We start from the raw sequence: 12,569 nt of genomic DNA on the forward strand, positions 1-12,569 counted from the left end.
GGGCTAGGGTTTGGGTTAGGGTTAGGGTTAGGATTAGGGCTAGGGCTAGTGTTAGCGCTAGGGCTAGGGCTAGGGTAACGGTTAGGACATGCGTTAGAGCTAGAGTTAGGGCTAGCGTTAGGGTTCAGGTTCAGTTTAGGGTTACAGTTTGAGTTTGGGGTAGGGGTAGGGTAGGGCTAGGGCTAGGGTTAGGGCTAGGCCTAGGGTTAGAATTAGGGCTAAGGTTAGGTTTAGGCTTAGGCTTAGCGTTAGGGTTAATGCTAGGGTTACGTTTAGGGTTAGTGATAGGGTTAGGTTTAGGGCTCGGGTTAGGGTTAGGGTTACTGTTACGGTTAGTGTTTGGGTTAGGGTTAGGGTTAGTGGTAGGGGTTGGGTTAGGGTTAGGGCTAGGGTCAGGGTTTGGGCTAGGGTTAGGGTTATGGTAAGTGAGAGGGCTAGGGCTAAGCCTAGGGTAAGGGTCAGGGTTAGGGTTAGGGATACTGTTTGGGTTAGGGTTAGGGTTACGGTTAGGGTTAGGGTTACGGTTAGGGTTAGGGTTAGGGTTAGGGTTAGGGTTAGGGTTAGGGCTAGGGTTATCATTAGGGTTAGGGCTAGGGTTAGGGTTAGGGTTAGGTTTATGATTATGGTTAGGGTTTTGGTTAGGTTTAGTGGTAGGCTTTGGGTTAGGGTTAGGGCTAGGGTTTGGGTTAGGGTTTGGGTTAGGGTTAGGGTTAGGATTAGGGCTAGGGCTAATCTTAGGGCTAGGGCTAGGGCTAGGGTAACGGTTAGGACATGCGTTAGAGCTAGAGTTAGGGCTAGCGTTAGGGTTCAGGTTCAGTTTAGGGTTACAGTTTGAGTTAGGGGTAGGGGTAGGGTAGGGTGAGGGTTAGGGTTAGGGCTAGGCCTAGGGTTAGAATTAGGGTCAGGGCTACGGTTAGGGTTAGGGGTAGGGGTAGGGGTAGGGGTAGGATTAGGGTAGTGTTAGGGTTACGGCTATGGGTAGGGTTAGGGTTAGGGTTAGGGTTAGGGTTAGAGTTAGGGCAAGGGTTAGGGCTAGAGTTCAGGTTAGGTTTAGGGTAGGGTTAGGGCTAGGGCTAGGGTTAGGGTTAGGGTTAGGGTTAGGTTTAGGGCGAGGGCTAGGGCTAGGGCTAGGGTTTGTGTTAGGGTTAGGGCTAGGGCTAGGGCTAGGGCTAGGGTTAGTGTTAGGGTTAGGGTTAGGGTTAGGGTTAGGGTTAGGTTTAGGTGTAGGGTTAGGGTTAGGCTTAGGGGCAGGTTTAGGGGTAGGGCTAGGGTTAGTTGTAGTGTTAGAGCTAGGGCTAGGGCTTGGGATAGGGATAGGAATAGGGATAGGGATAGGGATAGGGATAGGGATAGGGATAGGGATAGGGTTAGTGTTAGTGTTAGGGCTAGGGCTAGGGTTAGGGTTAGGGTTAGGGTTAGGGTTAGGGCTAGGGTTATGGTTAGGGTTAGGGCTAGGGTTAGGGTTAGGGTTCGGGCTAGGATTAGGGCTAGGGTTAGGGCTAGGGCTAGGGTAACGGTTAGGGCTAGGGTTAGAGCTAGAGCTAGGGCTAGGGTTAGGGTTCAGGTTCAGGTTCAGTTTAGGGTTACAGTTTGGGTTAGGGGCAGGGGTAGGGGTAGGGGTATGGTTACGGCTAGGCCTAGGGTTAGGGCTAGGGCTAGGGTTAGGTTTAGGGTTAGCGTTAGAGTTAGGATTAGCGCTAGGGTTAGGGTTATGGTTAGGGTTAGGGTTAGGTTCAGGTTTAGGGCTCGGGTTAGTGTTAGGTTTAGGGTTACGGTTCTGGTTAGGGTTTGGGTTAGGGTTAGGGTTAGTGGTAGGGGTTGGGTTAGGGCTAGGGTTAGGGTTTGGGCTAGGATTAGGGTTAGGGTTACAGTTAGTGAGAGGGTTAGGGCTAAGGCTAGGGTTAGGGTGAGATTTAGGTTTAGGGATATGGTTTTTTGTTAGGGTTAGGGTTATGGTAAGCGTTAGGATTAGGGTTAGGGCTAGGGTTAGGTCGAGGGTTAGGGTTAGGGTTAGGGTTAGGGTTAGGGTTAGGGTTGGGGTTAAGGTTAGAGTTAGGGTTAGGGTTAGGGTTTGGGTTAGGGTTAGGGTTAGTGTTCGGGCTAGGGCTCGGGTTACTGCTAGGGCTACGGTTAGGCCTAGGGTTAGGGCTAGGGTTAGGGCTTGGGTTAGGGTTAGGGTTAGGGCTAGGGCTAGGGCTAGGGCTAGGGCAAGGGTTAGGGTTAGGGTTAGGGCTGGGGCTAGGGCTACGGTTAGGGCTAGGCTTAGGGCTAGGGTTAGGGCTTGGTGAGGGTTAGGGTTAGGGTTGGGGTTAGGGTGAGGCCTAGGTTTAGGGTGAGGGTTAGTTTTAGGGTTAGGGTTAGGGCTAGGGTTATCATTAGGATTAGGGCTAGGGTTAGGGTTAGGTTTATGATTATGGTTAGGGTTTTGGTTAGGTTTAGTGGTAGGCTTTGGGTTAGGGTTAGGGCTAGGGTTTGGGTTAGGGTTTGGGTTAGGGTTAGGGTGAGGATTAAGGCTATGGCTAGGGTTAGGGTTAATGTTAGGGCTAGGGCTAGGGTTAGGTTTGGGGTTACGGTTAGGGTTAGGGTTAGGGTTAGAGTTAGGGCTAGGGTTGTGGTTGAGGTTAGGGTTAGGGTTAGGGTTAGGCTTAGGGTTACGGTTGTGGTTGCGGTTGGTGTTGTGGTTGGGGTTGGGGTTAGGGTTTGAGTTCGGGTTCGGTTCGGGTTAGGGTTAGGGTTAGGGTTAGGGTTAGGGTTAGGGTTGGGGTTGGGGTTAGGTTTAGGGCTAGGGCTAGGGCTAGGGCTAGGGTTAAAGCTAGGGCTAGGGCTAGGGTTAGGGTTAGCGTTAGGGTTAGCGCTAGGGCTAGGGTTAGGGTTAGCGGTAGGGTTAGGGTTAGGGTTAGGGTTAGTGCTAGGGCTAGGGTTAGGGGTAGGGGTAGGGTTAGGGTTAGGGTTAGGGTTAGGGTTAGGGCTAGGGTTAGGTTTAGGGGTAGGGATAGGTTTAGGGATAGGGTCTGGGCTAGGGTTAGGTTTAGGGTTAAGGCTCGGGCTAGGGCTAGGGATAGGGCTAGGGCTAGGTCTAGGGCTAGGGTTAGCGTTACGGTTAGGGCTAGGGTTCGGGTTAGGGCTAGGGTTCGGGTTAGGGTTAGGGTGGGGTTAGGGCTACAGCTAGGGTTAGGGCTTGGGTTAGGGTTAGGGTTAGGGTTAGGGTTAGGATTAGGGCTAGGGCTAGTCTTAGGGCTAGGGCTAGGGCTGGGTAACTGTTAGGACATGCGTTAGAGCTAGATTTAGGGCTAGCGTTAGGGTTCAGGTTCAGTTTAGGGTTACAGTTTGAGTTAGGGGTAGGGGTAGGGTAGGGCTAGGGCTAGGGTTAGGGCTAGGCCTAGGGTTAGAATTAGGGCTAAGGTTAGGTTTAGGGTTAGGGTTAGCGTTAGGGTTAGCGCTAGGGTTACGTTTAGGGTTAGGGATAGCGTTAGGTTTAGGGCTCGGGTTAGGGTTAGGGTTACGGTTATGGTTAGGGTTTGGGTTAGGGTTAGGGTTAGTGGTAGGGGTTGGGTTAGGGTTAGGGCTAGGGTCAGGGTTGGGGCTAGGGTTAGGGTTAGGGTTATTGTAAGTGAGAGGGTTAGGGCTAAGCCTAGGGTTATGGTTAGGGTTAGGGATACTGTTTCGGTTAGGATTAGGGTTAGGGCTAGGGTGAGGTTTAGGGTTAGGGTTAGGGTTAGGGTTAGGGTTAGGTCTAGGGTTAGGGTTATCGTTAGGGTGACGCTTTGGGCTAGGGTTAGGGTTAGGGTTAGGGTTAGGGTTAGGGTTAGGGTTCGGGTTCGGGTTCGGGCTAGGGCTAGGGTTAGGGCTAGGGCTAGGCTACGGATAGGGCTAGGGTTAGGGCTAGGGTTAGGTCTTAGGTTAGGGTTAGGGTTAGGGTTAGGTTTATGGTTCGGGTTAGGTATAGGGTGAGGGCTAGGGTTAGGGTGAGGGTTCTGGTTAGTGTTAGGGCTAGGGTTAGCATTAGGGTTAGGGCTACGGTTATGGTTAGGGTTTGTGTTAGGGTTAGTGGTAGGCTTTGAGTTAGGGTAAGGTCTAGGGTTAGGGCTAGGGCTAGTGTCAGGGTTAGGGCTAGGTTTAGAACTAGAGCTAGGGCTAGGGTTAGGGTTAGGGTTCAGTTTTAGTTTAGGGTTACAGTTTGGTTTAGGGGTAGGGGTAGGGGTAGGGGTAGGTCTAGGCCTAGGGTTTGGGTTAAGGCTATAGTTAGGTTTAGGGTTAGGGTTAGGGTTAGCGCTAGGGTTAGGCTTAGGGTTAGGGTTAGGGCTAGGGTTAAGTTTAGGGCTCGGGTTAGGGTTAGGGTTACGGTTCTGGTTCTGGTTAGGGTTTGGGTTAGCGTTAGGGTTAGGGTTAGTGGTAGGTGTTGGGTTAGGGTTAGGGCTCGGGATAGAGTTTAGGCTAGGATTAGGGTTAGGGTTACAGTTAGTGAGAGGGTTAGGGCTAAGGCCAGTGTTAGGGTGAGATTTAGGTTTAGGGATATGTTTTTTTGTTAGGGTTAGGGTTATGGTTAGCGTTAGGATTAGGGTTAGGGCTAGGGTTAGGTCGAGGGCTATTGTTACAGTTAGGGTTAGGGTCAGTGTGAGGGCTATGGTTAGGGTGAGGGTGAGGATGAGGGTTACGGCTAGGGTTAGCATTAGGGTTAGGGCTGGCGTTAGCGTTAGAGTTAGGTTTAGGTTTATGGTTAGGGTTAGGGTTAGGGTTAGGGTTAGGGCTAGGGCTAGAGCTACGGTTAGGGCTAGCGTTATGGCTAGGGTTAGGGTTCGGTGAGGTTTAGGGTTAGGAGTAGAGTTAGGGTTAGGGTGAGGGCTAGGTTTAGGGTGAGGGTTAGTTTTAGGGTTTGGGTTAGGGCTAGGGTTATCATTAGGGTTAGGGCTAGGGTTAGGGTTAGGTTTATGATTATGGTTAGGGTTTTGGTTAGGTTTAGTGGTAGGCTTTGGGTTAGGGTTAGGGCTAGGGTTTGGGTTAGGGTTTGGGTTAGGGTTAGGGTTAGGATTAGGGCTAGGATAATGGTTAGGACATGCGTTAGAGCTAGATTTAGGGCTAGCGTTAGGGTTCAGGTTCAGTTTAGGGTTACAGTTTGAGTTAGGGGTAGGGGTAGGGTAGGGCTAGGGCTAGGGTTAGGGCTAGGGCTAGGGTTAGAATTAGGGCTAAGGTTAGGTTTAGGCTTAGGCTTAGCGTTAGGGTTAGCGCTAGGGTTACGTTTAGGGTTAGGGATAGGGTTAAGTTTAGGGCTCGGGTTAGGGTTAGGGTTACGGTTATGGTTAGGGTTAGGGTTAGGGTTAGGGTTAGTGGTAGGGGTTGGGTTAGGGTTAGGGCTGGGGTCAGGGTTGGGGCTAGGGTTAGGGTTAGGGTTATTGTAAGTGAGAGGGTTAGGGCTAAGCCTAGGGTTATGGTTAGGGTTAGGGATACTGTTTCGGTTAGGATTAGGGTTAGGGTTAGGGTTAGGGTAAGGGTTAGGGTTAGGGTTAGGGTTAGGGTTAGGGCTACGGTGAGGTTTAGGGTTAGGGTTAGGGTTAGGTCTAGGGTTAGGGTTATCGTTAGGGTGACGCTTTGGGCTAGGGTTAGTGTTAGGGTTAGGGTTAGGGTTAGGGTTCGGGTTCGGGCTAGGGCTAGGGTTAGGGCTAGGGCTAGGGCTACGGATAGGGCTAGGGTTAGGGCTAGGGTTAGGTCTTAGGTTAGGGTTAGGGTTAGGGTTAGGTTTATGGTTCGGGTTAGGTATAGGGTGAGGGCTAGGGTTAGGGTGAGGGTTCTGGTTAGTGTTAGGGCTAGGGTTAGCATTAGGGTTAGGGCTACGGTTATGGTTAGGGTTTGTGTTAGGGTTAGTGGTAGGCTTTGAGTTAGGGTAAGGTCTAGGGTTAGGGCTAGTGTCAGGGTTAGGGCTAGGTTTAGAACTAGAGCTAGGGCTAGGGTTAGGGTTAGGGTTCAGTTTTAGTTTAGGGTTACAGTTTGGTTTAGGGGTAGGGGTAGGGGTAGGGTTAGGTCTAGGCCTAGGGTTTGGGTTAAGGCTATAGTTAGGTTTAGGGTTAGGGTTAGGGTTAGCGCTAGGGTTAGGCTTAGGGTTAGGGTTAGGGCTAGGGTTAAGTTTAGGGCTCGGGTTAGGGTTAGGGTTACGGTTCTGGTTCTGGTTAGGGTTTGGGTTAGCGTTAGGGTTAGGGTTAGTGGTAGGTGTTGGGTTAGGGTTAGGGCTAGGGATAGAGTTTAGGCTAGGATTAGGGTTAGGGTTACAGTTAGTGAGAGGGTTAGGGCTAAGGCCAGTGTTAGGGTGAGATTTAGGTTTAGGGATATGTTTTTTTGTTAGGGTTAGGGTTATGGTTAGCGTTAGGATTAGGGTTAGGGCTAGGGTTAGGTCGAGGGCTATTGTTACAGTTAGGGTTAGGGTCAGTGTGAGGGCTATGGTTAGGGTGAGGGTGAGGATGAAGTTTACGGCTAGGGTTAGCATTAGGGTTAGGGCTGGCGTTAGCGTTAGAGTTAGGTTTAGGTTTATGGTTAGGGTTAGGGTTAGGGTTAGGGTTAGGGCTAGGGCTAGAGCTACGGTTAGGGCTAGCGTTATGGCTAGGGTTAGGGTTCGGTGAGGTTTAGGGTTAGGAGTAGAGTTAGGGTTAGGGTGAGGGCTAGGTTTAGGGTGAGGGTTAGTTTTAGGGTTTGGGTTAGGGCTAGGGTTATCATTAGGGTTAGGGCTAGGGTTAGGGTTAGGTTTATGATTATGGTTAGGGTTTTGGTTAGGTTTAGTGGTAGGCTTTGGGTTAGGGTTAGGGCTAGGGTTTGGGTTAGGGTTTGGGTTAGGGTTAGGGTTAGGATTAGGGCTAGGTTAATGGTTAGGACATGCGTTAGAGCTAGATTTAGGGCTAGCGTTAGGGTTCAGGTTCAGTTTAGGGTTACAGTTTGAGTTAGGGGTAGGGGTAGGGTAGGGCTAGGGCTAGGGTTAGGGCTAGGCCTAGGGTTAGAATTAGGGCTAAGGTTAGGTTTAGTCTTAGGCTTAGCGTTAGGGTTAGCGCTAGGGTTACGTTTAGGGTTAGGGATAGGGTTAAGTTTAGGGCTCGGGTTAGGGTTAGGGTTACGGTTATGGTTAGGGTTAGGGTTAGTGGTAGGGGTTGGGTTAGGGTTAGGGCTAGGGTCAGGGTTGGGGCTAGGGTTAGGGTTAGGGTTATTGTAAGTGAGAGGGTTAGGGCTAAGTCTAGGGTTATGCTTAGGGTTAGGGATACTGTTTGGGTTAGGGTTAGGGTTAGGGTAAGGGTTTGGGTTAGGGTTAGGGCTAGGGTGAGGTTTAGGGTTAGGGTTAGGGTTAGGGTTAGGTCTAGGGTTAGGGTTATCGTTAGGGTGACGCTTTGGGCTAGGGTTAGGGTTAGGTTTAGGGTTAGGGTTAGGGTTCGGGCTAGGGCTAGGGTTAGGGCTAGGGCTAGGGCTACGGATAGGGCTAGGATAAGGTCTAGGGTTAGGGCTAGGGCTAGGGAAAGGGTTAGGGCTAGGGTTAGAACTAGAGCTAGGGCTAGGATTAGGGTTAGGGTTACAGTTAGTGAGAGGGTTAGGGCTAAGGCTAGTGTTAGGGTGAGATTTAGGTTTAGGAATATGGTTTTTTGTTAGGGTTAGGGTTATGGTTAGCGTTAGGATTAGGGTTAGGGCTAGGGTTAGGTCGAGGGTTAGGGTTAGGGTTAGGGTTAGGGTTAAGGTTAGGGTTAGGGTTAGGGTTAGGGTTTGGGTTAGGGTTAGGGTTAGTGTTCGGGCTAGGGCTAGGGTTAATGCTAGGGCTACGGTTAGGGCTAGGGTTAGGGCTAGGGTTAGGGCTTGGGTTAGGGTTAGGGTTAGGGCTAGGGCTAGGGCTATGGCAAGGGTTAGGGCAAGGGCTATGTTTAGGTTTAGGGTTAGGGTTAGGGTTAGGGTTAGGGTTAGGGTTAGGGTGAGGGTGAGGGTTAGGGCTAGGGCTAGGGCTAGGGCTAGGGCAAGGGTTAGGGCAAGGACTATGATTAGGGTTAGAGTTCGGGTTAGGGTTACGGTTGGGGTTAGGGTGAGGGTCAGGACTAGGGTTAGCGTGAGGGTTAGGGTTAGTGTTAGGGCCAGGGTTAGCATTAGGGTCAGGGCTACGGTTAGGGTTAGGGGTAGGGGTAGGGGTAGGATTAGGGTAGGGTTAGGGTTACGGCTATGGTTAGGGTTAGGGCTCGGACAAGGGTTAGGGCTAAGGCTAGGGCTAGTGTTAGGGTTAGGGCTATGGCTAGGGCAAGGGTTAAGGTTAGGGTTAGGGTTAGGTATAGGGTGAGGGCTAGGGTTAGGGTGAGGGTTCTGGTTAGTGTTAGGGCTAGGGTAAGCATTAGGGTTAGGGCTACGGTTATGGTTAGGGTTGGTATTAGGGTTAGTGGTAGGCTTTGGGTTAGGGTAAGGTCTAGGGTTAGGGCTAGGGCTAGGGTAAGGGTTAGGGCTAGGTTTAGAACTAGAGCTAGGGCTAGGGTTAGGGTTAGGGTTCAGTTTCAGTTTAGGGTTACAGTTTGGTTTAGGGGTAGGCATAGGGGTAGGGTTAGGACTAGGCCTAGGGTTAGGGTTAAGGCTATAGTTAGGTTTAGGGTTAGGGTTAGGGTTAGCGCTAGGGTTAGGCTTAGTGTTAGGGTTAGGGCTAGGGTTAGGTTTAGGCTCGGGTTAGGTTTTGGGTTACGGTTCTGGTTCTGGTTAGGGTTTGGGTTAGCGTTACGGTTAGTGGTAGGTGTTGGGTTAGGGTTAGGGCTAGGGATAGAGTTTAGGCTATGATTAGGGTTAGGTTACAGTTAGTGAGAGGGTTAGGGCTAAGGCTAGTGTTAGGGTTAGGCTTAGGTTTAGGGATATGGTTTGGGTTAGGCTTAGGGTTAGGGCTAGGGTTAGGGTTAGGGTTAGGGTTAGGTCTAGGGTTAGGGTTAGGGTTATGGTTAGGGTTAGGGTTAGGGTTAGGGTTAGGGTTAGGGTTAGTGTTAGGGTTAGTGTTCGGGCTAGGGCTAGGGTTAGGGCTAGGGCTATGGTTACGACTAGGGTTAGGGCTAGGGTTAGGGCTACGGCAAGGGTTACGGCAAGGGCTATGGTTAGGGTTATGGTTAGGGTTAGGGTCAGGGTTAGGGTGAGGGCTAGGGTTAGGGTGAGGGTTAGGGTTAGTGTTAGGGCTAGGGTTAGCATTAGGGTTAGGGCTACGTTTAGGGTCAGGGTTAGGGCTATGGTTATGGTTAGGGTTTGGGGTAGGGTTTGTGGTAGGCTTTGGGTTAGGGTTAGGTCTAGGGTTAGGGTTTGGGCTAAGGTTAGGGTTAGGGTTATGGCTAGGGTTAGGGTTTGGGTTAGGTTTAGGATTTGGGTTAGAGTTAGGGTTAGGGCTAGGGTTAGGTTTAGGGTTAGGGTTAGGGTTAGGGTTAGGGCTGGGGTTGGGGTTGAGGTTAGGGTGAGGGTTACGGTTGGGGTTGTGGTTGGTGTCGTGTTGTGGTTGGGGTTGGGGTTAGGGTTTGAGTTTGGGTTCGGGTTCCGGATAGGGTTAGAATTAGTGTTAGGGTTAGGGTTAGGGCTAGGGCTACGGTTAGGGTTAGGGCTAGGGCTAGGGCTACGGATAGGGCTAGGGTTAGGGCTAGGGTTAGGGCTTAGGTTAGGGTTAGGGTTAGGGTTAGGGTTAGGGTTCGGGTTAGGTATAGGTTGAGGGCTAGGGTTAGGGTGAGGGTTCTGGTTAGTGTTAGGGCTAGGGTTAGCATTAGGGTTAGGGCTACGGTTATGGTTAGGGTTTGTGTTAGTGTTAGTGGTAGGCTTTGAGTTAGGGTAAGGTCTAGGGTTAGGGCTAGGGCTAGGGTCAGGGTTAGGGCTAGGGTTCGGGTTAGGGTTAGGGTGGGGTTAGGGCTACGGCTAGGGTTAGGGCTTGGGTTAGGGTTAGGGTTAGGGTTAGGGTTAGGGTTAGGATTAGGGCTAGGGCTAGTCTTAGGGCTAGGGCTAGGGCTGTGTAACTGTTAGGACATGCGTTAGAGCTAGATTTAGGGCTAGCGTTAGGGTTCAGGTTCAGTTTAGGGTTACAGTTTGAGTTAGGGGTAGGGGTAGGGTAGGTCTAGGGCTAGGGTTAGGGCTAGGCCTAGGGTTAGAATTAGGGCTAAGGTTAGGTTTAGGGTTAGGGTTAGCGTTAGGGTTAGCGCTAGGGTTACGTTTAGGGTTAGGGATAGCGTTAGGTTTAGGGCTCGGGTTAGGGTTAGGGTTACGGTTATGGTTAGGGTTTGGGTTAGGGTTAGGGTTAGTGGTAGGGGTTGGGTTAGGGTTAGGGCTAGGGTCAGGGTTGGGGCTAGGGTTAGGGTTCGGGTTATTGTAAGTGAGAGGGTTAGGGCTAAGCCTAGGGTTATGGTTAGGGTTAGGGATACTGTTTCGGTTAGGATTAGGGTTAGGGTTAGGGTTAGGGTTAGGGTTAGGGTAAGGGTTAGGGTTAGGGTTAGGGTTAGGGTTAGGGTTAGGGCTAGGGTGAGGTTTAGGGTTAGGGTTAGGGTTAGGGTTAGGTCTAGGGTTAGGGTTATCGTTAGGGTGACGCTTTGGGCTAGGGTTAGGGTTAGGGTTAGGGTTCGGGTTCGGGCTAGGGCTAGGGTTAGGGCTAGGGCTAGGGCTACGGATAGGGCTAGGGTTAGGGCTAGGGTTAGGTCTTAGGTTAGGGTTAGGGTTAGGGTTAGGTTTATGGTTCGGGTTAGGTATAGGGTGAGGGCTAGGGTTAGGGTGAGGGTTCTGGTTAGTGTTAGGGCTAGGGTTAGCATTAGGGTTAGGGCTACGGTTATGGTTAGGGTTTGTGTTAGGGTTAGTGGTAGGCTTTGAGTTAGGGTAAGGTCTAGGGTTAGGGCTAGGGCTAGTGTCAGGGTTAGGGCTAGGTTTAGAACTAGAGCTAGGGCTAGGGTTAGGGTTAGGGTTCAGTTTTAGTTTAGGGTTACAGTTTGGTTTAGGGGTAGGGGTAGGGGTAGGGGTAGGTCTAGGCCTAGGGTTTGGGTTAAGGCTATAGTTAGGTTTAGGGTTAGGGTTAGGGTTAGCGCTAGGGTTAGGCTTAGGGTTAGGGTTAGGGCTAGGGTTAAGTTTAGGGCTCGGGTTAGGGTTAGGGTTACGGTTCTGGTTCTGGTTAGGGTTTGGGTTAGCGTTAGGGTTAGGGTTAGTGGTAGGTGTTGGGTTAGGGTTAGGGCTAGGGATAGAGTTTAGGCTAGGATTAGGATTAGGGTTACAGTTAGTGAGAGGGTTAGGGCTAAGGCCAGTGTTAGGGTGAGATTTAGGTTTAGGGATATGTTTTTTTGTTAGGGTTAGGGTTATGGTTAGCGTTAGGATTAGGGTTAGGGCTAGGGTTAGGTCGAGGGCTATTGTTACAGTTAGGGTTAGGGTCAGTGTGAGGGCTATGGTTAGGGTGAGGGTGAGGATGAGGGTTACGGCTAGGGTTAGCATTAGGGTTAGGGCTGGCGTTAGCGTTAGAGTTAGGTTTAGGTTTATGGTTAGGGTTAGGGTTAGGGTTAGGGTTAGGGCTAGGGCTAGAGCTACGGTTAGGGCTAGCGTTATGGCCAGGGTTAGGGTTCGGTGAGGTTTAGGGTTAGGAGTAGAGTTAGGGTTAGGGTGAGGGCTAGGTTTAGGGTGAGGGTTAGTTTTAGGGTTTGGGTTAGGGCTAGGGTTATCATTAGGGTTAGGGCTAGGGTTAGGGTTAGGTTTATGATTATGTTTAGGGTTTTGGTTAGGTTTAGTGGTAGGCTTTGGGTTAGGGTTAGGGCTAGGGTTTGGGTTAGGGTTTGGGTTAGGGTTAGGGTTAGGATTAGGGCTAGGTTAATGGTTAGGACATGCGTTAGAGCTAGATTTAGGGCTAGCGTTAGGGTTCAGGTTCAGTTTAGGGTTACAGTTTGAGTTAGGGGTAGGGGTAGGGTAGGGCTAGGGCTAGGGTTAGGGCTAGGCCTAGGGTTAGAATTAGGGCTAAGGTTAGGTTTAGGCTTAGGCTTAGCGTTAGGGTTAGCGCTAGGGTTACGTTTAGGGTTAGGGATAGGGTTAAGTTTAGGGCTCGGGTTAGGGTTAGGGTTACGGTTATGGTTAGGGTTAGGGTTAGGGTTAGTGGTAGGGGTTGGGTTAGGGTTAGGGCTAGGGTCAGGGTTGGGGCTAGGGTTAGGGTTAGGGTTATTGTAAGTGAGAGGGTTAGGGCTAAGCCTAGGGTTATGCTTAGGGTTAGGGATACTGTTTGGGTTAGGGTTAGGGTTAGGGTAAGGGTTTGGGTTAGGGTTAGGGCTAGGGTGAGGTTTAGGGTTAGGGTTAGGGTTAGGGTTAGGTCTAGGGTTAGGGTTATCGTTAGGGTGACGCTTTGGGCTAGGGTTAGGGTTAGGTTTAGGGTTAGGGTTAGGGTTCGGGCTAGGGCTAGGGTTAGGGCTAGGGCTAGGGCTACGGATAGGGCTAGGGTAAGGTCTAGGGTTAGGGCTAGGGCTAGGGAAAGGGTTAGGGCTAGGGTTAGAACTAGAGCTAGGGCTAGGATTAGGGTTAGGGTTACAGTTAGTGAGAGGGTTAGGGCTAAGGCTAGTGTTAGGGTGAGATTTAGGTTTAGGAATATGGTTTTTTGTTAGGGT

This window comes from Heloderma suspectum, chromosome W (assembly GCF_057233095.1).
Source record: "Heloderma suspectum isolate Gila_16-S chromosome W, 16-S_ref, whole genome shotgun sequence".
Taxonomy (NCBI): domain Eukaryota; kingdom Metazoa; phylum Chordata; class Lepidosauria; order Squamata; family Helodermatidae; genus Heloderma; species Heloderma suspectum.